Source organism: Idiotropiscis lumnitzeri, chromosome 7 (assembly GCF_059441095.1).
Source record: "Idiotropiscis lumnitzeri isolate Australia: NSW breed Sydney's pygmy pipehorse chromosome 7, RoL_Ilum_1.0, whole genome shotgun sequence".
Lineage (NCBI taxonomy): Eukaryota > Metazoa > Chordata > Actinopteri > Syngnathiformes > Syngnathidae > Idiotropiscis > Idiotropiscis lumnitzeri.
The window spans coordinates 21,323,606-21,349,375 of NC_142397.1; the positions used below are offsets into that span (position 1 = coordinate 21,323,606).

Genomic DNA, 25,770 nt, shown 5'->3' on the forward strand with positions numbered 1-25,770 from the left:
GGAGGGCATTAGTGCAATTGTGCAGTCCTAGGATGCAATATTAACTACTACTGTACTTTCAGCCAAGGGTGTACTTAAATATTGACCAATGATGTATTTTGTTTACCATTACAGTATTCTTATTACAATACTTCTAGCACTGTAGTATTTCTACCACTGCAGGATGTTCACTATTACAGTACTTTTATCATTGCAGTACTTTCATCATTGCAGTATTTTTCTATCGTTGCAGTACTTTTACTATTACAGTACTTTTACCATTGCAGTATTTTCTATCATGCAGTACTTTTCTATCATTTCAGTACTCTTACCATTACAGTACTTTTATCATTGCAATATTTTTATGATTGCAGTATTTTCAATCATTCAGTAGTTTTTATCATTACAGCGTTTCCCCCTCCGTATAATGGACAAACATTAGGAGTGTTTCCTTACACTTAGATACGTTTATACTGTGTATATTTGCATGCTTTTTCTGAATGTCTGCTGCTAATGTTATACATTAACGGCTACATTACGCCGCCGACTCTGTGTGATCTATATCTTTGCTGCTGTAACACCTCAAATTTCCCCATTGTGGGACTAATAAAGGACATCTTATCTTATCTTATCTTATCTTATGTAAAACAGTCCTAAACAGACTAAAAAACCGAGATCTTTTCGTTTACACGCACTTCCTGCTTCCCAATTGACATTGTCACTTGCTAGCGCCACCACTTGTGTGGAGGTGAATGACAGTAATTTGTCAACTGCGAAAGAAGCTAACTATTTATCGCATGTTGACAAATAAGCATGATACCGTGCTCACTAAGTGACATGAATGATTTTATTTCATTGTCATAACCATCAGAAATCAGGGGAGAGCGCGAACGCAGTCCCCCACTGTCAGAAATTGTGCAGTCGAGATTCCCACATTTGGGGAATTCGCAGGGGTCAGTACAGCCGGAGTGCAATGGCTGAGCCTCACCCTGGGTGAACCACCTTCGTGATCATGGTATCTCCCCTGCCAGGTAAGTATGAGATGTACACATTGCCAGGCCAAAAGGTTAAGCACCCACACCATCTTCAGTCACGGGCCCGATTGCAACGCACGTGTGATCGCATGCACACACATACACGCTGGATGATGCATGACACGTACATTAATTTAAGTAGTCTCTTTTAGACTTGCATTAAGTAAATATTTGTGAATGAGGTCAAAAGAATCAGCAAAAACATTCCCATCACGCCTTGCTTAAATTCTAACAAGAATTCAAAGCGAGAATTGAATTGACCCGGCCCCACGCCTTTCTAGCACTCATTTCCTGTTTCTTTGTGTGGTCAGGAACATGTAGCGGTGTCACAATTCAAACTCCTTTACAAAACTTTACTTATTTACGTTTTTGATTAGCCAAGCGCCAATATTATAACTTTATAGGAAATTTATATGATCTATATTTGAAACCATTATTTATATGACCACCCACCGCATGTTCCCTCAATAACGGAGCAAGACGACGCTTTCTTCAATGAAAGAATGTCCTTTAAGCCGCAGCATGACATGGTATTCGGTGAAAGTCTCAAAAACAAGAGACAGCCTTTGAGAAACACGACAGCTGCTTAAAGGGTTTCTTCGTTTTCCCACAGAACTACATAGAATGGAAACATCCAGCAACAAATTCATTGTGACCAGCAGAGGTGGGTGCACCGCTCCTGGCGGTACTGCAATACCAGGTCGATGCGTGGAATGGACGGAGCAAGCCCCTATTCCATCTCCAAGTTCCAAAAATCAATTTAATATATGGTCCCCAAATAGGGAACGTATCAGATATTAAACTGATAAGAACAGATACTACACTTGATCTTAGCCAAAAGGCAGAGAAGCGATATCAGCAAACTGACACAGGGGGCGACTTGATTCTCGACATTCCGAGCAACAGTGACGGTGACCAATGTAAAATGATCACAACAAACCATTTACATGCTTAACATCAAACTCACACATTTTTAGCTGAAAACGAGACCAACTGTGTTGCTTGCCAGACTGCGAACGAAACAAAAGCTGAGCAATTGCTGGGTACTGTAGTCCATGTGACCCAAAGTGGACCAATTGGAAACAGCAATAGAAGTATTCCATTTACTGGCATCGCAATGCTCTTAAATGGTTAAATAGTCCGACGTGCGAATTTCAAGAATCTAATAAAACGTATTGCGGATCGTAAGAGGACAATTGTGTTGCTTTTCCTCCTCTAAGTGAAAAGAAAGTTAGGAAATCGCTCGCCTGTCACGTGATCCATATCGGACCAATATGAATTCTGCGCTAACTTCATGCCGTGTAACCTTCCGGTTCCGGCGCCGCGCGAGTGGCTGCCTGTTTACAGCAGCGTGGCTCACTATTGAGCCTTTTCGTGTGTTTTTTCCCTTTACCCTTTTTTATTTTATTTTTACCTCACCTCAGCAATGGACATCCAACTTGCGGTGGTTTTACTACTGTTGGGGGCTGTTTTTTGCGCGATCGTGTCCGGAGACGAAACTCGGAGCTACGGATCGATCGTGTACACAAGAGATCAGCTGTTAGCACTCCGTGCTAACCCCGCGTGGGCTCCCGGAGCGAGACCCGATATTCCCCGCGAGCTGAGGAGGAAGAGACGGGGATGTCGTGCGGGGGCTAAACGCCAGGCAAGGAGGAGACGATATCACCCCGTCCTCCCGTCCGTTATTATGGGGAATGTTCGATCCCTCTCCAACAAAATGGACGAGCTAACAGCGCTAACCCGGCACGAGAGGATTGTCCGGGAGGCTAGTTTGCTGGTGTTCACGGAGTCGTGGCTAACAGAGCTAACGCCGGACGCCGTCGTGGAATTGGACGGCTTCCAAATACTACGCGCGGACAGGACACTGGAGAGCGGTAAGAGAAAAGGGGGAGGGCTGGCTGTGTTTGTTAATGATAGATGGTGTAACCCTGGGCATATAACTGTTAAGGATCAACTTTGCAGTCGGGACATTGAGATGATAGCTGTTAGCATGCGTCCGGTCTATTTACCGCGAGAGTTCAGTCATGTGATCGCGGTAGCGGCGTACGTGCCTCCCTCTGCTAACGGTGAGACAGCCTGTGATGTACTGAATGCAGCTGTGAGCAGGCTACAAACACAGCACCCAAATGCCTTGTTCCTTATCTCTGGTGACTTCAATCATGCTTCTCCTTCCTCCTCTCTGCCTTCATTCACACAATATGTAACATGCCAAACCAGAGACAATAAAATATTGGACCTCTTCTATGCCAACACCAAGGAGGCGTACACGTCACTGCCCCTCCCCCCGCTGGGCAAAGCTGACCACAACTTGGTTGCTCTCCTGCCTGTGTACAAACCTCTCGTCTGCAGGCAGCCAGCTGTGACACGCACAGTTCAGCGATGGTCCGGAGAAGCCGAGGAGGCCTTGAAGGACTGTTTCAACACAACTGTGTGGGAGGTATTCAGCGAAGCTCACGGTGAGGACATTAATGGTCTAACAGACACAGTTACAGACTATATTAACTTCTGCATGGAGAACACCATTCCCACCAGGACTGTAAGATGTTTCTCCAACAACAAACCCTGGATCACACCGGACATTAAAGCTCTCCTGAAGGAGAAAAAGAGGGCTTTTGTTTCAGGCGACAAGGACGAGCTGAAGAGAGTGCAGCGTCAGCTGAGAAGGAGGATCCGAGAGGGGAAAAAGTCCTACAGGATGCGGATGGAAGAACAACTGCAGCGGAACAATGCCAGGGATGTCTGGAGGGGCCTGAAGACCATCTCAGGCCACGGACAAGCAGGTAAGACCCGGAAGGGGGGGGGCTTCAGTGGGCAAATGAGTTGAACCTATTTTTGAATAGGTTTGATCAAATGTCTGACCCCGCTCAGGCTTCCCTGATGCAGCCCCCACCCACCCCTCCTGCCACTGCGAACAAGACCCTCTCTCCCCCTCTCTCGCCCCTCTCTCTCTCCACAGGCTCCAGTTCCCAGCCTCATCAGACAACCACCACTTCCTCCTGCTCAGCCTTGTTCCTCACAACATCTCAGGTGAAGAACCAGCTGAGGAAGATGAAGGCGAGGAAGGCGGCAGGCCCAGATGGGATCAGCTCCCAGCTCCTCAAATCCTGCGCAGACCAGCTGTGTGGAATCGTCCAGCACATGTTCAACCTGAGCTTGAAGCTGGGCAGAGTCCCCCAGCTGTGGAAAACATCCTGCCTGGTTCCGGTTCCAAAGACACCCCATCCGAAGGAGCTCAACAACTTCAGACCACTGGCGCTGACGTCTCATCTGATGAAGACCCTGGAGAGACTGGTCCTCGTCCATCTGCGCCCCCTGGTCAGCTCCTCAATGGACCCACTCCAGTTTGCATACCAGCCTGGCATCAGTGTGGATGATGCCATCATCTACCTGCTCCACACTTCACTCTTCCACCTGGAGAAGGCGGGGGGCACGGTGAGGATCATGTTCTTTGATTTCTCAAGTGCTTTCAACACCATCCAGCCCGCCTTATTGGGAGACAAGCTGGAGCAGGCGGGAGTGGCCCACCACCTCATCACATGGATTCACAACTACCTCACAAACCGGCCACAGTACGTGAGAACACAGGACTGTGTGTCTGACGTGCTCCTCTGCAGCACGGGAGCGCCGCAGGGAACTGTGCTGGCTCCCTTCCTGTTCACACTCTACACCTCGGACTACAAATACAATTCCACAACCTGTCACCTGCAGAAGTTCTCTGATGACTCTGCGATTGTCGGCCTCATCACTGACGATGACGATCGGGAGTACAGAGGGGTTACGCAGGGGTTCGTGGACTGGTGTCAGCAGAACCGCCTCCAAATCAACGCTGGGAAATCCAAAGAGCTGGTGGTGGATTTCCGCAAGCGTCGGCACTCTCCACCTGCACCAGTGAATATCCAGGGAACAGACGTTGAGAGGGTCTCAACTTACAAGTACCTGGGTGTTCATCTGAACAATAAACTGGACTGGAGCGACAACACAGACGCTCTCTATATGAAGGGTCAGAGCAGACTCTTCCTACTCAGGCGGCTGAGGTCCTTTGGCGTTCGGGGAACACTCCTCAGGAACTTCTATGACTCGGTGGTTTCATCAGTCATCTTCTATGGAGTGGTCTCCTGGGCAGGAGGCATCTCGGGCCGAGACAAAAAGAGACTGGACAAACTGGTGAGGAGGGCCAGCTCTGTCCTGGGCTGCTCCCTGGACTCTGTGGACTCAGTGGGGGGCAGAAGGATGACGGCAAAACTGTCATCAATGCTGGACAAACCAGCCCACCCATTCAATGACACTCTGAGAACACTTTACAGCTCCTTCAGTGACAGACTTTTACACCCTCGCTGTACCAAAGAGAGATTTCGCCGCTCCTTCCTGCCAACTGCTGTCAGACTTTTTAACAAGAACATTGGGTCAGGCCTACAAACGGGAGGGCATTAGTGCAATTGTGCAGTCCTAGGATGCAATATTAACTACTACTGTACTTTCAGCCAAGGGTGTACTTAAATATTGACCAATGATGTATTTTGTTTACCATTACAGTATTCTTATTACAATACTTCTAGCACTGTAGTATTTCTACCACTGCAGGATGTTCACTATTACAGTACTTTTATCATTGCAGTACTTTCATCATTGCAGTATTTTTCTATCGTTGCAGTACTTTTACTATTACAGTACTTTTACCATTGCAGTATTTTCTATCATGCAGTACTTTTCTATCATTTCAGTACTCTTACCATTACAGTACTTTTATCATTGCAATATTTTTATGATTGCAGTATTTTCAATCATTCAGTAGTTTTTATCATTACAGCGTTTCCCCCTCCGTATAATGGACAAACATTAGGAGTGTTTCCTTACACTTAGATACGTTTATACTGTGTATATTTGCATGCTTTTTCTGAATGTCTGCTGCTAATGTTATACATTAACGGCGACATTACGCCGCCGACTCTGTGTGATCTATATCTTTGCTGCTGTAACACCTCAAATTTCCCCATTGTGGGACTAATAAAGGACATCTTATCTTATCTTATCTTATGTAAAACAGTCCTAGTAATTTGTCAACTGCGAAAGAAGCTAACTATTTATCGCATGTTGACAAATAAGCATGATACCGTGCTCACTAAGTGACATGAATGATTTTATTTCATTGTCATTACCATCAGAAATCAGGGGAGAGCGCGAACGCAGTCCCCCACTGTCAGAAATTGTGCAGTCGAGATTCCCACATTTGGGGAATTCGCAGGGGTCAGTACAGCCGGAATGCAATGGCTGAGCCTCACCCTGGGTGAACCACCTTCGTGATCATGGTATCTCCCCTGCCAGGTAAGTATGAGATGTACACATTGCCAGGCCAAAAGGTTAAGCACCCACACCATCTTCAGTCACGGGCCCGATTGCAACGCACGTGTGCTCGCATGCACACACATACACGCTGGATGATGCATGACACGTACATTAATTTAAGTAGTCTCTTTTAGACTTGCATTAAGTAAATATTTGTGAATGAGGTCAAAATAATCAGCAAAAACATTCCCATCACGCCTTGCTTAAATTCTAACAAGAATTCAAAGCGAGAATTGAATTGACCCTGCCCCACGCCTTTCTAGCACTCATTTCCTGTTTCTTTGTGTGGTCAGGAACATGTAGCGGTGTAACAATTCAAACTCCTTTACAAAACTTTACTTATTTACGTTTTTGATTAGCCAAGCGCCAATATTATAACTTTATAGGAAATTTATATGATCTATATTTGAAACCATTATTTATATGACCACCCACCGCATGTTCCCTCAATAACGGAGCAAGACGACGCTTTCTTCAATGAAAGAATGTCCTTTAAGCCGCAGCATGACATGGTATTCGGTGAAAGTCTCAAAAACAAGAGACAGCCTTTGAGAAACACGACAGCTGCTTAAAGGGTTTCTTCGTTCTCCCACAGAACCACATAGAATGGAAACATCCAGCAACAAATTCATTGTGACCAGCAGAGGTGGGTGCACCGCTCCTGGCGGTACTGCAATACCAGGTCGATGCGTGGAATGGACGGAGCAAGCCCCTATTCCATCTCCCAGTTCCAAAAATCAATTTAATATATGGTCCCCAAATAGGGAAAGTATCAGATATTAAACTGATAAGAACAGATACTACACTTGATCTTAGCCAAAAGGCCGGAAAGCGATATCAGCAAACTGACACAGGGGGCGACTTGATTCTCGACATTCCGAGCAACAGTGACGGTGACCAATGTAAAATGATCACAACAAACCATTTACATGCCAAACATCAAACTCACACATTTTTAGCTGAAAACGAGACCAACTGTGTTGCTTGCCAGCCTGCGAACGAAACAAAAGCTGAGCAATTGCTGGGTACTGTAGTCCATGTGACCCAAAGTGGACCAATTGGAAACAGCAATAGAAGTATTCCATTTACTGGCATCGCAATGCTCTTAAATGGTTAAATAGTCCGACGTGCGAATTTCAAGAATCTAATAAAACGTATTGCGGATCGTAAGAGGACAATTGTGTTGCTTTTCCTCCTCTAAGTGAAAAGAAAGTTAGGAAATCGCTCGCCTGTCACGTGATCCATATCGGACCAATATGAATTCTGCGCTAACTTCATGCCGTGTAACCATGTAAAACAGTCCTAAACAGACTAAAAAAACCGAGATCTTTTCGTTTACACGCACTTCCTGCTTCCCAATTGACATTGTCACTTGCTAGCGCCACCACTTGTGTGGAGGTGAATGACAGTAATTTGTCAACTGCGAAAGAAGCTAACTATTTATCGCATGTTGACAAATAAGCATGATACCGTGCTCACTAAGTGACATGAATGATTTTATTTCATTGTCATTAACATCAGAAATCAGGGGAGAGCGCGAACGCAGTCCCCCACTGTCAGAAATTGTGCAGTCGAGATTCCCACATTTGGGGAATTCGCAGGGGTCAGTACAGCCGGAGTGCAATGGCTGAGCCTCACCCTGGGTGAACCACCTTCGTGATCATGGTATCTCCCCTGCCAGGTAAGTATGAGATGTACACATTGCCAGGCCAAAAGGTTAAGCACCCACACCATCTTCAGTCACGGGCCCGATTGCAACGCACGTGTGATCGCATGCACACACATACACGCTGGATGATGCATGACACGTACATTAATTTAAGTAGTCTCTTTTAGACTTGCATTAAGTAAATATTTGTGAATGAGGTCAAAAGAATCAGCAAAAACATTCCCATCACGCCTTGCTTAAATTCTAACAAGAATTCAAAGCGAGAATTGAATTGACCCTGCCCCACGCCTTTCTAGCACTCATTTCCTGTTTCTTTGTGTGGTCAGGAACATGTAGCGGTGTAACAATTCAAACTCCTTTACAAAACTTTACTTATTTACGTTTTTGATTAGCCAAGCGCCAATATTATAACTTTATAGGAAATTTATATGATCTATATTTGAAACCATTATTTATATGACCACCCACCGCATGTTCCCTCAATAACGGAGCAAGACGACGCTTTCTTCAATGAAAGAATGTCCTTTAAGCCGCAGCATGACATGGTATTCGGTGAAAGTCTCAAAAACAAGAGACAGCCTTTGAGAAACACGACAGCTGCTTAAAGGGTTTCTTCGTTTTCCCACAGAACTACATACAATGGAAACATCCAGCAACAAATTCATTGTGACCAGCAGAGGTGGGTGCACCGCTCCTGGCGGTACTGCAATACCAGGTCGATGCGAGGAATGGACGGAGCAAGCCCCTATTCCATCTCCCAGTTCCAAAAATCAATTTAATATATGGTCCCCAAATAGGGAACGTATCAGATATTAAACTGATAAGAACAGATACTACACTTGATCTTAGCCAAAAGGCCGAGAAGCGATATCAGCAAACTGACACAGGGGGCGACTTGATTCTCGACATTCCGAGCAACAGTGACGGTGACCAATGTAAAATGATCACAACAAACCATTTACATGCCAAACATCAAACTCACACATTTTTAGCTGAAAACGAGACCAACTGTGTTGCTTGCCAGCCTGCGAACGAAACAAAAGCTGAGCAATTGCTGGGTACTGTAGTCCATGTGACCCAAAGTGGACCAATTGGAAACAGCAATAGAAGTATTCCATTTACTGGCATCGCAATGCTCTTAAATGGTTAAATAGTCCGACGTGCGAATTTCAAGAATCTAATAAAACGTATTGCGGATCGTAAGAGGACAATTGTGTTGCTTTTCCTCCTCTAAGTGAAAAGAAAGTTAGGAAATCGCTCGCCTGTCACGTGATCCATATCGGACCAATATGAATTCTGCGCTAACTTCATGCCGTGTAACCTTCCGGTTCCGGCGCCGCGCGAGTGGCTGCCTGTTTACAGCAGCGTGGCTCACTATTGAGCCTTTTCGTGTGTTTTTTCCCTTTACCCTTTTTTATTTTATTTTTACCTCACCTCAGCAATGGACATCCAACTTGCGGTGGTTTTACTACTGTTGGGGGCTGTTTTTTGCGCGATCGTGTCCGGAGACGAAACTCGGAGCTACGGATCGATCGTGTACACAAGAGATCAGCTGTTAGCACTCCGTGCTAACCCCGCGTGGGCTCCCGGAGCGAGACCCGATATTCCCCGCGAGCTGAGGAGGAAGAGACGGGGATGTCGTGCGGGGGCTAAACGCCAGGCAAGGAGGAGACGATATCACCCCGTCCTCCCGTCCGTTATTATGGGGAATGTTCGATCCCTCTCCAACAAAATGGACGAGCTAACAGCGCTAACCCGGCACGAGAGGATTGTCCGGGAGGCTAGTTTGCTGGTGTTCACGGAGTCGTGGCTAACAGAGCTAACGCCGGACGCCGTCGTGGAATTGGACGGCTTCCAAATACTACGCGCGGACAGGACACTGGAGAGCGGTAAGAGAAAAGGGGGAGGGCTGGCTGTGTTTGTTAATGATAGATGGTGTAACCCTGGGCATATAACTGTTAAGGATCAACTTTGCAGTCGGGACATTGAGATGATAGCTGTTAGCATGCGTCCGGTCTATTTACCGCGAGAGTTCAGTCATGTGATCGCGGTAGCGGCGTACGTGCCTCCCTCTGCTAACGGTGAGACAGCCTGTGATGTACTGAATGCAGCTGTGAGCAGGCTACAAACACAGCACCCAAATGCCTTGTTCCTTATCTCTGGTGACTTCAATCATGCTTCTCCTTCCTCCTCTCTGCCTTCATTCACACAATATGTAACATGCCAAACCAGAGACAATAAAATATTGGACCTCTTCTATGCCAACACCAAGGAGGCGTACACGTCACTGCCCCTCCCCCCGCTGGGCAAAGCTGACCACAACTTGGTTGCTCTCCTGCCTGTGTACAAACCTCTCGTCTGCAGGCAGCCAGCTGTGACACGCACAGTTCAGCGATGGTCCGGAGAAGCCGAGGAGGCCTTGAAGGACTGTTTCAACACAACTGTGTGGGAGGTATTCAGCGAAGCTCACGGTGAGGACATTAATGGTCTAACAGACACAGTTACAGACTATATTAACTTCTGCATGGAGAACACCATTCCCACCAGGACTGTAAGATGTTTCTCCAACAACAAACCCTGGATCACACCGGACATTAAAGCTTTCCTGAAGGAGAAAAAGAGGGCTTTTGTTTCAGGCGACAAGGACGAGCTGAAGAGAGTGCAGCGTCAGCTGAGAAGGAGGATCCGAGAGGGGAAAAAGTCCTACAGGATGCGGATGGAAGAACAACTGCAGCGGAACAATGCCAGGGATGTCTGGAGGGGCCTGAAGACCATCTCAGGCCACGGACAAGCAGGTAAGACCCGGAAGGGGGGGGGGCTTCAGTGGGCAAATGAGTTGAACCTATTTTTGAATAGGTTTGATCAAATGTCTGACCCCGCTCAGGCTTCCCTGATGCACCCCCCACCCACCCCTCCTGCCACTGCGAACAAGACCCTCTCTCCCCCTCTCTCGCCCCTCTCTCTCTCCACAGGCTCCAGTTCCCAGCCTCATCAGACAACCACCACTTCCTCCTGCTCAGCCTTGTTCCTCACAACATCTCAGGTGAAGAACCAGCTGAGGAAGATGAAGGCGAGGAAGGCGGCAGGCCCAGATGGGATCAGCTCCCAGCTCCTCAAATCCTGCGCAGACCAGCTGTGTGGAATCGTCCAGCACATGTTCAACCTGAGCTTGAAGCTGGGCAGAGTCCCCCAGCTGTGGAAAACATCCTGCCTGGTTCCGGTTCCAAAGACACCCCATCCGAAGGAGCTCAACAACTTCAGACCACTGGCGCTGACGTCTCATCTGATGAAGACCCTGGAGAGACTGGTCCTCGTCCATCTGCGCCCCCTGGTCAGCTCCTCAATGGACCCACTCCAGTTTGCATACCAGCCTGGCATCAGTGTGGATGATGCCATCATCTACCTGCTCCACACTTCACTCTTCCACCTGGAGAAGGCGGGGGGCACGGTGAGGATCATGTTCTTTGATTTCTCAAGTGCTTTCAACACCATCCAGCCCGCCTTATTGGGAGACAAGCTGGAGCAGGCGGGAGTGGCCCACCACCTCATCACATGGATTCACAACTACCTCACAAACCGGCCACAGTACGTGAGAACACAGGACTGTGTGTCTGACGTGCTCCTCTGCAGCACGGGAGCGCCGCAGGGAACTGTGCTGGCTCCCTTCCTGTTCACCCTCTACACCTCGGACTACAAATACAATTCCACAACCTGTCACCTGCAGAAGTTCTCTGATGACTCTGCGATTGTCGGCCTCATCACTGACGATGACGATCGGGAGTACAGAGGGGTTACGCAGGGGTTCGTGGACTGGTGTCAGCAGAACCGCCTCCAAATCAACGCTGGGAAATCCAAAGAGCTGGTGGTGGATTTCCGCAAGCGTCGGCACTCTCCACCTGCACCAGTGAATATCCAGGGAACAGACGTTGAGAGGGTCTCAACTTACAAGTACCTGGGTGTTCATCTGAACAATAAACTGGACTGGAGCGACAACACAGACGCTCTCTATATGAAGGGTCAGAGCAGACTCTTCCTACTCAGGCGGCTGAGGTCCTTTGGCGTTCGGGGAACACTCCTCAGGAACTTCTATGACTCGGTGGTTTCATCAGTCATCTTCTATGGAGTGGTCTCCTGGGCAGGAGGCATCTCGGGCCGAGACAAAAAGAGACTGGACAAACTGGTGAGGAGGGCCAGCTCTGTCCTGGGCTGCTCCCTGGACTCTGTGGACTCAGTGGGGGGCAGAAGGATGACGGCAAAACTGTCATCAATGCTGGACAAACCAGCCCACCCATTCAATGACACTCTGAGAACACTTTACAGCTCCTTCAGTGACAGACTTTTACACCCTCGCTGTACCAAAGAGAGATTTCGCCGCTCCTTCCTGCCAACTGCTGTCAGACTTTTTAACAAGAACATTGGGTCAGGCCTACAAACGGGAGGGCATTAGTGCAATTGTGCAGTCCTAGGATGCAATATTAACTACTACTGTACTTTCAGCCAAGGGTGTACTTAAATATTGACCAATGATGTATTTTGTTTACCATTACAGTATTCTTATTACAATACTTCTAGCACTGTAGTATTTCTACCACTGCAGGATGTTCACTATTACAGTACTTTTATCATTGCAGTACTTTCATCATTGCAGTATTTTTCTATCGTTGCAGTACTTTTACTATTACAGTACTTTTACCATTGCAGTATTTTCTATCATGCAGTACTTTTCTATCATTTCAGTACTCTTACCATTACAGTACTTTTATCATTGCAATATTTTTATGATTGCAGTATTTTCAATCATTCAGTAGTTTTTATCATTACAGCGTTTCCCCCTCCGTATAATGGACAAACATTAGGAGTGTTTCCTTACACTTAGATACGTTTATACTGTGTATATTTGCATGCTTTTTCTGAATGTCTGCTGCTAATGTTATACATTAACGGCTACATTACGCCGCCGACTCTGTGTGATCTATATCTTTGCTGCTGTAACACCTCAAATTTCCCCATTGTGGGACTAATAAAGGACATCTTATCTTATCTTATCTTATCTTATGTAAAACAGTCCTAAACAGACTAAAAAACCGAGATCTTTTCGTTTACACGCACTTCCTGCTTCCCAATTGACATTGTCACTTGCTAGCGCCACCACTTGTGTGGAGGTGAATGACAGTAATTTGTCAACTGCGAAAGAAGCTAACTATTTATCGCATGTTGACAAATAAGCATGATACCGTGCTCACTAAGTGACATGAATGATTTTATTTCATTGTCATAACCATCAGAAATCAGGGGAGAGCGCGAACGCAGTCCCCCACTGTCAGAAATTGTGCAGTCGAGATTCCCACATTTGGGGAATTCGCAGGGGTCAGTACAGCCGGAGTGCAATGGCTGAGCCTCACCCTGGGTGAACCACCTTCGTGATCATGGTATCTCCCCTGGCAGGTAAGTATGAGATGTACACATTGCCAGGCCAAAAGGTTAAGCACCCACACCATCTTCAGTCACGGGCCCGATTGCAACGCACGTGTGATCGCATGCACACACATACACGCTGGATGATGCATGACACGTACATTAATTTAAGTAGTCTCTTTTAGACTTGCATTAAGTAAATATTTGTGAATGAGGTCAAAAGAATCAGCAAAAACATTCCCATCACGCCTTGCTTAAATTCTAACAAGAATTCAAAGCGAGAATTGAATTGACCCGGCCCCACGCCTTTCTAGCACTCATTTCCTGTTTCTTTGTGTGGTCAGGAACATGTAGCGGTGTCACAATTCAAACTCCTTTACAAAACTTTACTTATTTACGTTTTTGATTAGCCAAGCGCCAATATTATAACTTTATAGGAAATTTATATGATCTATATTTGAAACCATTATTTATATGACCACCCACCGCATGTTCCCTCAATAACGGAGCAAGACGACGCTTTCTTCAATGAAAGAATGTCCTTTAAGCCGCAGCATGACATGGTATTCGGTGAAAGTCTCAAAAACAAGAGACAGCCTTTGAGAAACACGACAGCTGCTTAAAGGGTTTCTTCGTTTTCCCACAGAACTACATAGAATGGAAACATCCAGCAACAAATTCATTGTGACCAGCAGAGGTGGGTGCACCGCTCCTGGCGGTACTGCAATACCAGGTCGATGCGTGGAATGGACGGAGCAAGCCCCTATTCCATCTCCCAGTTCCAAAAATCAATTTAATATATGGTCCCCAAATAGGGAACGTATCAGATATTAAACTGATAAGAACAGATACTACACTTGATCTTAGCCAAAAGGCCGAGAAGCGATATCAGCAAACTGACACAGGGGGCGACTTGATTCTCGACATTCCGAGCAACAGTGACGGTGACCAATGTAAAATGATCACAACAAACCATTTACATGCTTAACATCAAACTCACACATTTTTAGCTGAAAACGAGACCAACTGTGTTGCTTGCCAGACTGCGAACGAAACAAAAGCTGAGCAATTGCTGGGTACTGTAGTCCATGTGACCCAAAGTGGACCAATTGGAAACAGCAATAGAAGTATTCCATTTACTGGCATCGCAATGCTCTTAAATGGTTAAATAGTCCGACGTGCGAATTTCAAGAATCTAATAAAACGTATTGCGGATCGTAAGAGGACAATTGTGTTGCTTTTCCTCCTCTAAGTGAAAAGAAAGTTAGGAAATCGCTCGCCTGTCACGTGATCCATATCGGACCAATATGAATTCTGCGCTAACTTCATGCCGTGTAACCTTCCGGTTCCGGCGCCGCGCGAGTGGCTGCCTGTTTACAGCAGCGTGGCTCACTATTGAGCCTTTTCGTGTGTTTTTTCCCTTTACCCTTTTTTATTTTATTTTTACCTCACCTCAGCAATGGACATCCAACTTGCGGTGGTTTTACTACTGTTGGGGGCTGTTTTTTGCGCGATCGTGTCCGGAGACGAAACTCGGAGCTACGGATCGATCGTGTACACAAGAGATCAGCTGTTAGCACTCCGTGCTAACCCCGCGTGGGCTCCCGGAGCGAGACCCGATATTCCCCGCGAGCTGAGGAGGAAGAGACGGGGATGTCGTGCGGGGGCTAAACGCCAGGCAAGGAGGAGACGATATCACCCCGTCCTCCCGTCCGTTATTATGGGGAATGTTCGATCCCTCTCCAACAAAATGGACGAGCTAACAGCGCTAACCCGGCACGAGAGGATTGTCCGGGAGGCTAGTTTGCTGGTGTTCACGGAGTCGTGGCTAACAGAGCTAACGCCGGACGCCGTCGTGGAATTGGACGGCTTCCAAATACTACGCGCGGACAGGACACTGGAGAGCGGTAAGAGAAAAGGGGGAGGGCTGGCTGTGTTTGTTAATGATAGATGGTGTAACCCTGGGCATATAACTGTTAAGGATCAACTTTGCAGTCGGGACATTGAGATGATAGCTGTTAGCATGCGTCCGGTCTATTTACCGCGAGAGTTCAGTCATGTGATCGCGGTAGCGGCGTACGTGCCTCCCTCTGCTAACGGTGAGACAGCCTGTGATGTACTGAATGCAGCTGTGAGCAGGCTACAAACACAGCACCCAAATGCCTTGTTCCTTATCTCTGGTGACTTCAATCATGCTTCTCCTTCCTCCTCTCTGCCTTCATTCACACAATATGTAACATGCCAAACCAGAGACAATAAAATATTGGACCTCTTCTATGCCAACACCAAGGAGGCGTACACGTCACTGCCCCTCCCCCCGCTGGGCAAAGCTGACCACAACTTGGTTGCTCTCCTGCCTGTGTACAAACCTCTCGTCTGCAGGCAGCCAGCTGTGACACGCACAGTTCAGCGATGGTCCGGAGAAGCCGAGGAGGCCTTGAAGGACTGTTTCAACACAACTGTGTGGGAGGTATTCAGCGAAGCTCACGGTGAGGACATTAATGGTCTAACAGACACAGTTACAGACTATATTAACTTCTGCATGGAGAACACCATTCCCACCAGGACTGTAAGATGTTTCTCCAACAACAAACCCTGGATCACACCGGACATTAAAGCTCTCCTGAAGGAGAAAAAGAGGGCTTTTGTTTCAGGCGACAAGGACGAGCTGAAGAGAGTGCAGCGTCAGCTGAGAAGGAGGATCCGAGAGGGGAAAAAGTCCTACAGGATGCGGATGGAAGAACAACTGCAGCGGAACAATGCCAGGGATGTCTGGAGGGGCCTGAAGACCATCTCAGGCCACGGACAAGCAGGTAAGACCCGGAAGGGGGGGGGCTTCAGTGGGCAAATGAGTTGAACCTATTTTTGAATAGGTTTGATCAAATGTCTGACCCCGCTCAGGCTTCCCTGATGCAGCCCCCACCCACCCCTCCTGCCACTGCGAACAAGACCCTCTCTCCCCCTCTCTCGCCCCTCTCTCTCTCCACAGGCTCCAGTTCCCAGCCTCATCAGACAACCACCACTTCCTCCTGCTCAGCCTTGTTCCTCACAACATCTCAGGTGAAGAACCAGCTGAGGAAGATGAAGGCGAGGAAGGCGGCAGGCCCAGATGGGATCAGCTCCCAGCTCCTCAAATCCTGCGCAGACCAGCTGTGTGGAATCGTCCAGCACATGTTCAACCTGAGCTTGAAGCTGGGCAGAGTCCCCCAGCTGTGGAAAACATCCTGCCTGGTTCCGGTTCCAAAGACACCCCATCCGAAGGAGCTCAACAACTTCAGACCACTGGCGCTGACGTCTCATCTGATGAAGACCCTGGAGAGACTGGTCCTCGTCCATCTGCGCCCCCTGGTCAGCTCCTCAATGGACCCACTCCAGTTTGCATACCAGCCTGGCATCAGTGTGGATGATGCCATCATCTACCTGCTCCACACTTCACTCTTCCACCTGGAGAAGGCGGGGGGCACGGTGAGGATCATGTTCTTTGATTTCTCAAGTGCTTTCAACACCATCCAGCCCGCCTTATTGGGAGACAAGCTGGAGCAGGCGGGAGTGGCCCACCACCTCATCACATGGATTCACAACTACCTCACAAACCGGCCACAGTACGTGAGAACACAGGACTGTGTGTCTGACGTGCTCCTCTGCAGCACGGGAGCGCCGCAGGGAACTGTGCTGGCTCCCTTCCTGTTCACACTCTACACCTCGGACTACAAATACAATTCCACAACCTGTCACCTGCAGAAGTTCTCTGATGACTCTGCGATTGTCGGCCTCATCACTGACGATGACGATCGGGAGTACAGAGGGGTTACGCAGGGGTTCGTGGACTGGTGTCAGCAGAACCGCCTCCAAATCAACGCTGGGAAATCCAAAGAGCTGGTGGTGGATTTCCGCAAGCGTCGGCACTCTCCACCTGCACCAGTGAATATCCAGGGAACAGACGTTGAGAGGGTCTCAACTTACAAGTACCTGGGTGTTCATCTGAACAATAAACTGGACTGGAGCGACAACACAGACGCTCTCTATATGAAGGGTCAGAGCAGACTCTTCCTACTCAGGCGGCTGAGGTCCTTTGGCGTTCGGGGAACACTCCTCAGGAACTTCTATGACTCGGTGGTTTCATCAGTCATCTTCTATGGAGTGGTCTCCTGGGCAGGAGGCATCTCGGGCCGAGACAAAAAGAGACTGGACAAACTGGTGAGGAGGGCCAGCTCTGTCCTGGGCTGCTCCCTGGACTCTGTGGACTCAGTGGGGGGCAGAAGGATGACGGCAAAACTGTCATCAATGCTGGACAAACCAGCCCACCCATTCAATGACACTCTGAGAACACTTTACAGCTCCTTCAGTGACAGACTTTTACACCCTCGCTGTACCAAAGAGAGATTTCGCCGCTCCTTCCTGCCAACTGCTGTCAGACTTTTTAACAAGAACATTGGGTCAGGCCTACAAACGGGAGGGCATTAGTGCAATTGTGCAGTCCTAGGATGCAATATTAACTACTACTGTACTTTCAGCCAAGGGTGTACTTAAATATTGACCAATGATGTATTTTGTTTACCATTACAGTATTCTTATTACAATACTTCTAGCACTGTAGTATTTCTACCACTGCAGGATGTTCACTATTACAGTACTTTTATCATTGCAGTACTTTCATCATTGCAGTATTTTTCTATCGTTGCAGTACTTTTACTATTACAGTACTTTTACCATTGCAGTATTTTCTATCATGCAGTACTTTTCTATCATTTCAGTACTCTTACCATTACAGTACTTTTATCATTGCAATATTTTTATGATTGCAGTATTTTCAATCATTCAGTAGTTTTTATCATTACAGCGTTTCCCCCTCCGTATAATGGACAAACATTAGGAGTGTTTCCTTACACTTAGATACGTTTATACTGTGTATATTTGCATGCTTTTTCTGAATGTCTGCTGCTAATGTTATACATTAACGGCGACATTACGCCGCCGACTCTGTGTGATCTATATCTTTGCTGCTGTAACACCTCAAATTTCCCCATTGTGGGACTAATAAAGGACATCTTATCTTATCTTATCTTATCTTATGTAAAACAGTCCTAGTAATTTGTCAACTGCGAAAGAAGCTAACTATTTATCGCATGTTGACAAATAAGCATGATACCGTGCTCACTAAGTGACATGAATGATTTTATTTCATTGTCATTACCATCAGAAATCAGGGGAGAGCGCGAACGCAGTCCCCCACTGTCAGAAATTGTGCAGTCGAGATTCCCACATTTGGGGAATTCGCAGGGGTCAGTACAGCCGGAATGCAATGGCTGAGCCTCACCCTGGGTGAACCACCTTCGTGATCATGGTATCTCCCCTGCCAGGTAAGTATGAGATGTACACATTGCCAGGCCAAAAGGTTAAGCACCCACACCATCTTCAGTCACGGGCCCGATTGCAACGCACGTGTGCTCGCATGCACACACATACACGCTGGATGATGCATGACACGTACATTAATTTAAGTAGTCTCTTTTAGACTTGCATTAAGTAAATATTTGTGAATGAGGTCAAAATAATCAGCAAAAACATTCCCATCACGCCTTGCTTAAATTCTAACAAGAATTCAAAGCGAGAATTGAATTGACCCTGCCCCACGCCTTTCTAGCACTCATTTCCTGTTTCTTTGTGTGGTCAGGAACATGTAGCGGTGTAACAATTCAAACTCCTTTACAAAACTTTACTTATTTACGTTTTTGATTAGCCAAGCGCCAATATTATAACTTTATAGGAAATTTATATGATCTATATTTGAAACCATTATTTATATGACCACCCACCGCATGTTCCCTCAATAACGGAGCAAGACGACGCTTTCTTCAATGAAAGAATGTCCTTTAAGCCGCAGCATGACATGGTATTCGGTGAAAGTCTCAAAAACAAGAGACAGCCTTTGAGAAACACGACAGCTGCTTAAAGGGTTTCTTCGTTCTCCCACAGAACCACATAGAATGGAAACATCCAGCAACAAATTCATTGTGACCAGCAGAGGTGGGTGCACCGCTCCTGGCGGTACTGCAATACCAGGTCGATGCGTGCAATGGACGGAGCAAGCCCCTATTCCATCTCCCAGTTCCAAAAATCAATTTAATATATGGTCCCCAAATAGGGAAAGTATCAGATATTAAACTGATAAGAACAGATACTACACTTGATCTTAGCCAAAAGGCCGGAAAGCGATATCAGCAAACTGACACAGGGGGCGACTTGATTCTCGACATTCCGAGCAACAGTGACGGTGACCAATGTAAAATGATCACAACAAACCATTTACATGCCAAACATCAAACTCACACATTTTTAGCTGAAAACGAGACCAACTGTGTTGCTTGCCAGCCTGCGAACGAAACAAAAGCTGAGCAATTGCTGGGTACTGTAGTCCATGTGACCCAAAGTGGACCAATTGGAAACAGCAATAGAAGTATTCCATTTACTGGCATCGCAATGCTCTTAAATGGTTAAATAGTCCGACGTGCGAATTTCAAGAATCTAATAAAACGTATTGCGGATCGTAAGAGGACAATTGTGTTGCTTTTCCTCCTCTAAGTGAAAAGAAAGTTAGGAAATCGCTCGCCTGTCACGTGATCCATATCGGACCAATATGAATTCTGCGCTAACTTCATGCCGTGTAACCATGTAAAACAGTCCTAAACAGACTAAAAAACCGAGATCTTTTCGTTTACACGCACTTCCTGCTTCCCAATTGACATTGTCACTTGCTAGCGCCACCACTTGTGTGGAGGTGAATGACAGTAATTTGTCAACTGCGAAAGAAGCTAACTATTTATCGCATGTTGACAAATAAGCATGATACCGTGCTCACTAAGTGACATGAATGATTTTATTTCATTGTCATAACCATCAGAAATCAGGGGAGAGCGCGTACGCAGTCCCCCACTGTCAGAAATTGTGCAGTCGAGATTCCCACATTTGGGGAATTCGCAGGGGTCAGTACAGCCGAAGTGCAATGGCTGAGCCTCACCCTGGGTGAACCACCTTCGTGATCATGGTATCTCCCCTGCCAGGTAAGTATGAGATGTACACATTGCCAGGCCAAAAGGTTAAGCACCCACACCATCTTCAGTCACGGGCCCGATTGCAACGCACGTGTGATCGCATGCACACACATACACGCTGGATGATGCATGACACGTACATTAATTTAAATAGTCTCTTTTAGACTTGCATTAAGTAAATATTTGTGAATGAGGTCAAAAGAATCAGCAAAAACATTCCCATCACGCCTTGCTTAAATTCTAACAAGAATTCAAAGCGAGAATTGAATTGACCCGGCCCCACGCCTTTCTAGCACTCATTTCCTGTTTCTTTGTGTGGTCAGGAACATGTAGCGGTGTCACAATTCAAACTCCTTTACAAAACTTTACTTATTTACGTTTTTGATTAGCCAAGCGCCAATATTATAACTTTATAGGAAATTTATATGATCTATATTTGAAACCATTATTTATATGACCACCCACCGCATGTTCCCTCAATAACGGAGCAAGACGACGCTTTCTTCAATGAAAGAATGTCCTTTAAGCCGCAGCATGACATGGTATTCGGTGAAAGTCTCAAAAACAAGAGACAGCCTTTGAGAAACACGACAGCTGCTTAAAGGGTTTCTTCGTTCTCCCACAGAACTACATAGAATGGAAACATCCAGCAACAAATTCATTGTGACCAGCAGAGGTGGGTGCACCGCTCCTGGCGGTACTGCAATACCAGGTCGATGCGTGGAATGGACGGAGCAAGCCCCTATTCCATCTCCCAGTTCCAAAAATCAATTTAATATATGGTCCCCAAATAGGGAACGTATCAGATATTAAACTGATAAGAACAGATACTACACTTGATCTTAGCCAAAAGGCCGAGAAGCGATATCAGCAAACTGACACAGGGGGCGACTTGATTCTCGACATTCCGAGCAACAGTGACGGTGACCAATGTAAAATGATCACAACAAACCATTTACATGCCAAACATCAAACTCACACATTTTTAGCTGAAAACGAGACCAACTGTGTTGCTTGCCAGCCTGCGAACGAAACAAAAGCTGAGCAATTGCTGGGTACTGTAGTCCATGTGACCCAAAGTGGACCAATTGGAAACAGCAATAGAAGTATTCCATTTACTGGCATCGCAATGCTCTTAAATGGTTAAATAGTCCGACGTGCGAATTTCAAGAATCTAATAAAACATATTGCGGATCGTAAGAGGACAATTGTGTTGCTTTTCCTCCTCTAAGTGAAAAGAAAGTTAGGAAATCGCTCGCCTGTCACGTGATCCATATCGGACCAATATGAATTCTGCGCTAACTTCATGCCGTGTAACCATGTAAAACAGTCCTAAACAGACTAAAAAAACCGAGATCTTTTCGTTTACACGCACTTCCTGCTTCCCAATTGACATTGTCACTTGCTAGCGCCACCACTTGTGTGGAGGTGAATGACAGTAATTTGTCAACTGCGAAAGAAGCTAACTATTTATCGCATGTTGACAAATAAGCATGATACCGTGCTCACTAAGTGACATGAATGATTTTATTTCATTGTCATTACCATCAGAAATCAGGGGAGAGCGCGAACGCAGTCCCCCACTGTCAGAAATTGTGCAGTCGAGATTCCCACATTTGGGGAATTCGCAGGGGTCAGTACAGCCGGAGTGCAATGGCTGAGCCTCACCCTGGGTGAACCACCTTCGTGATCATGGTATCTCCCCTGCCAGGTAAGTATGAGATGTACACATTGCCAGGCCAAAAGGTTAAGCACCCACACCATCTTCAGTCACGGGCCCGATTGCAACGCACGTGTGATCGCATGCACACACATACACGCTGGATGATGCATGACACGTACATTAATTTAAGTAGTCTCTTTTAGACTTGCATTAAGTAAATATTTGTGAATGAGGTCAAAAGAATCAGCAAAAACATTCCCATCACGCCTTGCTTAAATTCTAACAAGAATTCAAAGCGAGAATTGAATTGACCCTGCCCCACGCCTTTCTAGCTCTCATTTCCTGTTTCTTTGTGTGGTCAGGAACATGTAGCGGTGTAACAATTCAAACTCCTTTACAAAACTTTACTTATTTACGTTTTTGATTAGCCAAGCGCCAATATTATAACTTTATAGGAAATTTATATGATCTATATTTGAAACCATTATTTATATGACCACCCACCGCATGTTCCCTCAATAACGGAGCAAGACGACGCTTTCTTCAATGAAAGAATGTCCTTTAAGCCGCAGCATGACATGGTATTCGGTGAAAGTCTCAAAAACAAGAGACAGCCTTTGAGAAACACGACAGCTGCTTAAAGGGTTTCTTCGTTTTCCCACAGAACTACATAGAATGGAAACATCCAGCAACAAATTCATTGTGACCAGCAGAGGTGGGTGCACCGCTCCTGGCGGTACTGCAATACCAGGTCGATGCGTGGAATGGACGGAGCAAGCCCCTATTCCATCTCCCAGTTCCAAAAATCAATTTAATATATGGTCCCCAAATAGGGAACGTATCAGATATTAAACTGATAAGAACAGATTTTTTTTTTTTTTTTCTTTTGCAAAATTTTTATTGTTACTGTAGACATTGATGTTCACATCTCTCCAACATGGAGCACAACCTTAGTTCTGTGGTAACGTGTTAAAAAAGCAGCATGTTTGACATAGAGGTGTAAGGTAAAATGTATCTAAAATACATCTAGACAATATTTTTTTAAAAAGCAATTGTTAAAAAAAGCACTTCAACCTCTGTTGTGCAGGAGCGTAGTATCGCCTTACGAAGTGGGACTTCATCCCACCCTCTCAAACAGAGTCCAGACAGATAAAACCTGCCAGGATGCTTCAAGAAGTTCCTCAGAGGTGTTGCATCTCTCCACTCTCTCCCGAGGAGCCAGGCCGTCGCTGCCAGGACCTTCCCTGTGGGCTCCGGTTCCCTCCTCCGGGCGGGCACAGACGACTCTTCTTGGTGACTGTGTCCTTGGCTTGCCGCAGGCAGCTCAGAGTAGCCGCTGCCATTCGGAGCACAGCCACAGGGGTGGTCTGTCTGTGCCTCCTTACCAGCAAGTTTCTGGAGGTCCAAATGGCGTCTTTGATGGCGGCAAGGGTGAGCCACTGCTTTGCAAAATGTTCTCTTGTGTTCGTCATTGGGCCCACCCCATAGAGCACGAATTGTGCATTGAGGACCTCCCTTGCTGGCAAGTCCGGGAATTGCAGGTGGCCGGCTGTCGCCCACAGGTCCGTGGCAGCACTGCACTCCCAGAGGAGGTGCCTCACCGACTCTTGGGCGCCACAACCAGGTCGGGGGCAGTTTGAGTGCGCTGCCATACCTCGGGAGTGCATAACGTACCTGACTGGGAGGATTTCGTGCGCCGCCATCCATGACAGGTCCCGAAGTTTGTTTGGGAGGGCGGGATGGTTTACATTGCGCCAAACAGTTGTGGGCTCGCCGAATGCAAGCCCGCGCACTGGACATACCGTTTCCCGCTCCTGCACAACAGAGATGAGAGATCTGTGGTTTTTTAAAACATGGCATTCTTGATTTTCTAGTTTAAAATTCCTTAAAAAAACTTTTATAAAAGAATAGGCAGGCGGCAGGATAAAAGACACAGGCAGTCTTTGATCGCTAGGGATGAGTCTTAATTTTCGGAGGTAAGATCCCATCCAGAATCTTGACATTGCTCGAGCTTTTTGAGCGCTTGAGGCCTCTAGTGCAGTTTGGAAGTGCAGGGCCACATATCTGCTTCCCAAGAAGAGCTGGAGGTCCGGCACTCCTTTTCCCCCTTTTTCTCTGCTCATCTTCATTGTTGCTCTCTTCAGTCTCTCCCACTTGGATCCCCAGATGAAGTAAAAGATAGCCCGGTCCAAACCTAAAAGGATACTTCTTGTTGGGATAAAAACAGAACTGATTAATAAAAGCAATGGTAGAATAACTGCTTTTATGATTAAAACTTTTCCCTCTATGGTCAGTTCCCTCATTCTCCAAAAAACAAGTCTTTTCCTCACTTTCCCTACCACGTCGCCCCAACTTGCTTCTCCTCCCCCTTCCCTGCCAAATCTGATCCCGAGTATTTTCTGGTCAGTTTTTGTCAATGTCAGGGGTAAACCTGTCTTTTCTGTCAATGTCCACGGTCCATAAAACTGTGCTTGTGTCTTGGCTCTATTAAGTTTTGACCCAGAGGCCCTCCCATACCAATCAGTCAAGTCCAAAGCCCTTGTCACAGATAAAAGGTCTGAGCACAGGATATTAAAATCGTCCATATATAAAATACATTTTGTCGTAAGTCCCCCGCCACCTGGAATGTTAACCCCCTTGATCATTTTATCCTTTCTCAACATCTGTGCCAGCGGTTCTATGCATAGGACATAGAGGAGTGCAGATAAAGGACAACCCTGACGGACACCGCAGTTAATTTGGACTGCTTTTGTCAGGTCCCCATTAACCACAAATCTACTGCTAATATCCCGGTACAGAAATCCCACCCACGCTATATACCTTTCGGGAAAACCCCATTTTTGCAGTACTCTAAAGAGGTACCGGTGCGAGATTCGGTCAAACGCTTTCTCAAAATCTAAATTTAGGACTACTAGCCGCATATTTCTGTCTCTCGCATAACAGATGGTGTCACGGATCAGCATGAGGCTGTCCGTGATCTTCCTCCCCGCGATGGCACAGGTTTGATCCGGGTTGATCAATTCGCCCATAAAAACAGACATGCGTGTAGCTAAAAGTTTACTAAAAAGTTTGCAATCAACGTTTAAAAGCGTGATAGGTCGCCAGTTGTCCAGGTCCGCCTTGTCTCCCTTCTTGTGCAGTAGTGTCACTATCCCTACTCTAAAACTGTCTGGTAGTCGGCTTGTTTTGTCAAATTCATTAAAAACAGTGATTAAATCCGGTGCTATAATGTCCCAAAAAGTCAAATAAAATTCCAGGCAGAGTCCGTCCTCACCCGGAGCTTTTGCTTTCTTAAATTGTTTTATGCATTTGTTTAATTCCTCTTGAGTAAAATCTCGCGTTAAAAGCACTTTATCAGTCACTGTTTTCTCAATAAAATTCAATACTTCCGACGTTGTCTCAGGTTGAATCTCTTTCCTGTCATACAGTTTCTGGTAGTAGCTTTCCACTGTCTCTTTTATTTCACTGCTTATTTCTGTTATAGCACCATTTACTTTTCGCAACTTAAAAATACCCCCACTCTTGTTCATAATTCTTTTAAAAAAGTACCTTGTACATTTTTCTCCTTCCTCTATCTCCTTTTCTTTACTCCTTAGTATTACACCTTTACTTTTG

The 25,770-nt window shown here is 46.4% G+C and overlaps 14 non-coding genes across 14 annotated transcripts; all 14 read right to left on the reverse strand.

The window, feature by feature from the left end:
• Nucleotides 1-854: 854 nt before the first annotated feature.
• Nucleotides 855-1,018, reverse strand: LOC148334206 (U1 spliceosomal RNA). Its single transcript, XR_015844336.1, has one exon. It is a non-coding gene; the product is annotated as a U1 spliceosomal RNA (small nuclear RNA).
• Nucleotides 1,019-1,676: 658 nt separating this feature from the next.
• Nucleotides 1,677-1,867, reverse strand: LOC148334207 (U2 spliceosomal RNA). Its single transcript, XR_015844475.1, has one exon. It is a non-coding gene; the product is annotated as a U2 spliceosomal RNA (small nuclear RNA).
• A 4,312-nt stretch (nt 1,868-6,179) lies between these two features.
• Nucleotides 6,180-6,343, reverse strand: LOC148334208 (U1 spliceosomal RNA). The gene has a single exon (XR_015844366.1). It is a non-coding gene; the product is annotated as a U1 spliceosomal RNA (small nuclear RNA).
• Nucleotides 6,344-7,001: 658 nt separating this feature from the next.
• Nucleotides 7,002-7,192, reverse strand: LOC148334209 (U2 spliceosomal RNA). Its single transcript, XR_015844501.1, has one exon. It is a non-coding gene; the product is annotated as a U2 spliceosomal RNA (small nuclear RNA).
• Nucleotides 7,193-7,881: 689 nt separating this feature from the next.
• On the reverse strand, nt 7,882-8,045 carry LOC148334210 (U1 spliceosomal RNA). Its single transcript, XR_015844337.1, has one exon. It is a non-coding gene; the product is annotated as a U1 spliceosomal RNA (small nuclear RNA).
• Nucleotides 8,046-8,703: 658 nt separating this feature from the next.
• Nucleotides 8,704-8,894, reverse strand: LOC148334211 (U2 spliceosomal RNA). Its single transcript, XR_015844467.1, has one exon. It is a non-coding gene; the product is annotated as a U2 spliceosomal RNA (small nuclear RNA).
• Nucleotides 8,895-13,314: 4,420 nt separating this feature from the next.
• LOC148334212 (U1 spliceosomal RNA) lies at nt 13,315-13,478 on the reverse strand. Its single transcript, XR_015844380.1, has one exon. It is a non-coding gene; the product is annotated as a U1 spliceosomal RNA (small nuclear RNA).
• A 658-nt stretch (nt 13,479-14,136) lies between these two features.
• Nucleotides 14,137-14,327, reverse strand: LOC148334213 (U2 spliceosomal RNA). The gene has a single exon (XR_015844449.1). It is a non-coding gene; the product is annotated as a U2 spliceosomal RNA (small nuclear RNA).
• Nucleotides 14,328-18,644: 4,317 nt separating this feature from the next.
• LOC148334214 (U1 spliceosomal RNA) lies at nt 18,645-18,808 on the reverse strand. Its single transcript, XR_015844367.1, has one exon. It is a non-coding gene; the product is annotated as a U1 spliceosomal RNA (small nuclear RNA).
• Nucleotides 18,809-19,466: 658 nt separating this feature from the next.
• Nucleotides 19,467-19,657, reverse strand: LOC148334215 (U2 spliceosomal RNA). The gene has a single exon (XR_015844502.1). It is a non-coding gene; the product is annotated as a U2 spliceosomal RNA (small nuclear RNA).
• A 688-nt stretch (nt 19,658-20,345) lies between these two features.
• On the reverse strand, nt 20,346-20,509 carry LOC148334216 (U1 spliceosomal RNA). Its single transcript, XR_015844360.1, has one exon. It is a non-coding gene; the product is annotated as a U1 spliceosomal RNA (small nuclear RNA).
• Nucleotides 20,510-21,167: 658 nt separating this feature from the next.
• On the reverse strand, nt 21,168-21,358 carry LOC148334217 (U2 spliceosomal RNA). Its single transcript, XR_015844451.1, has one exon. It is a non-coding gene; the product is annotated as a U2 spliceosomal RNA (small nuclear RNA).
• A 689-nt stretch (nt 21,359-22,047) lies between these two features.
• Nucleotides 22,048-22,211, reverse strand: LOC148334218 (U1 spliceosomal RNA). The gene has a single exon (XR_015844338.1). It is a non-coding gene; the product is annotated as a U1 spliceosomal RNA (small nuclear RNA).
• A 658-nt stretch (nt 22,212-22,869) lies between these two features.
• LOC148334219 (U2 spliceosomal RNA) lies at nt 22,870-23,054 on the reverse strand. Its single transcript, XR_015844511.1, has one exon. It is a non-coding gene; the product is annotated as a U2 spliceosomal RNA (small nuclear RNA).
• Nucleotides 23,055-25,770: the final 2,716 nt, after the last annotated feature.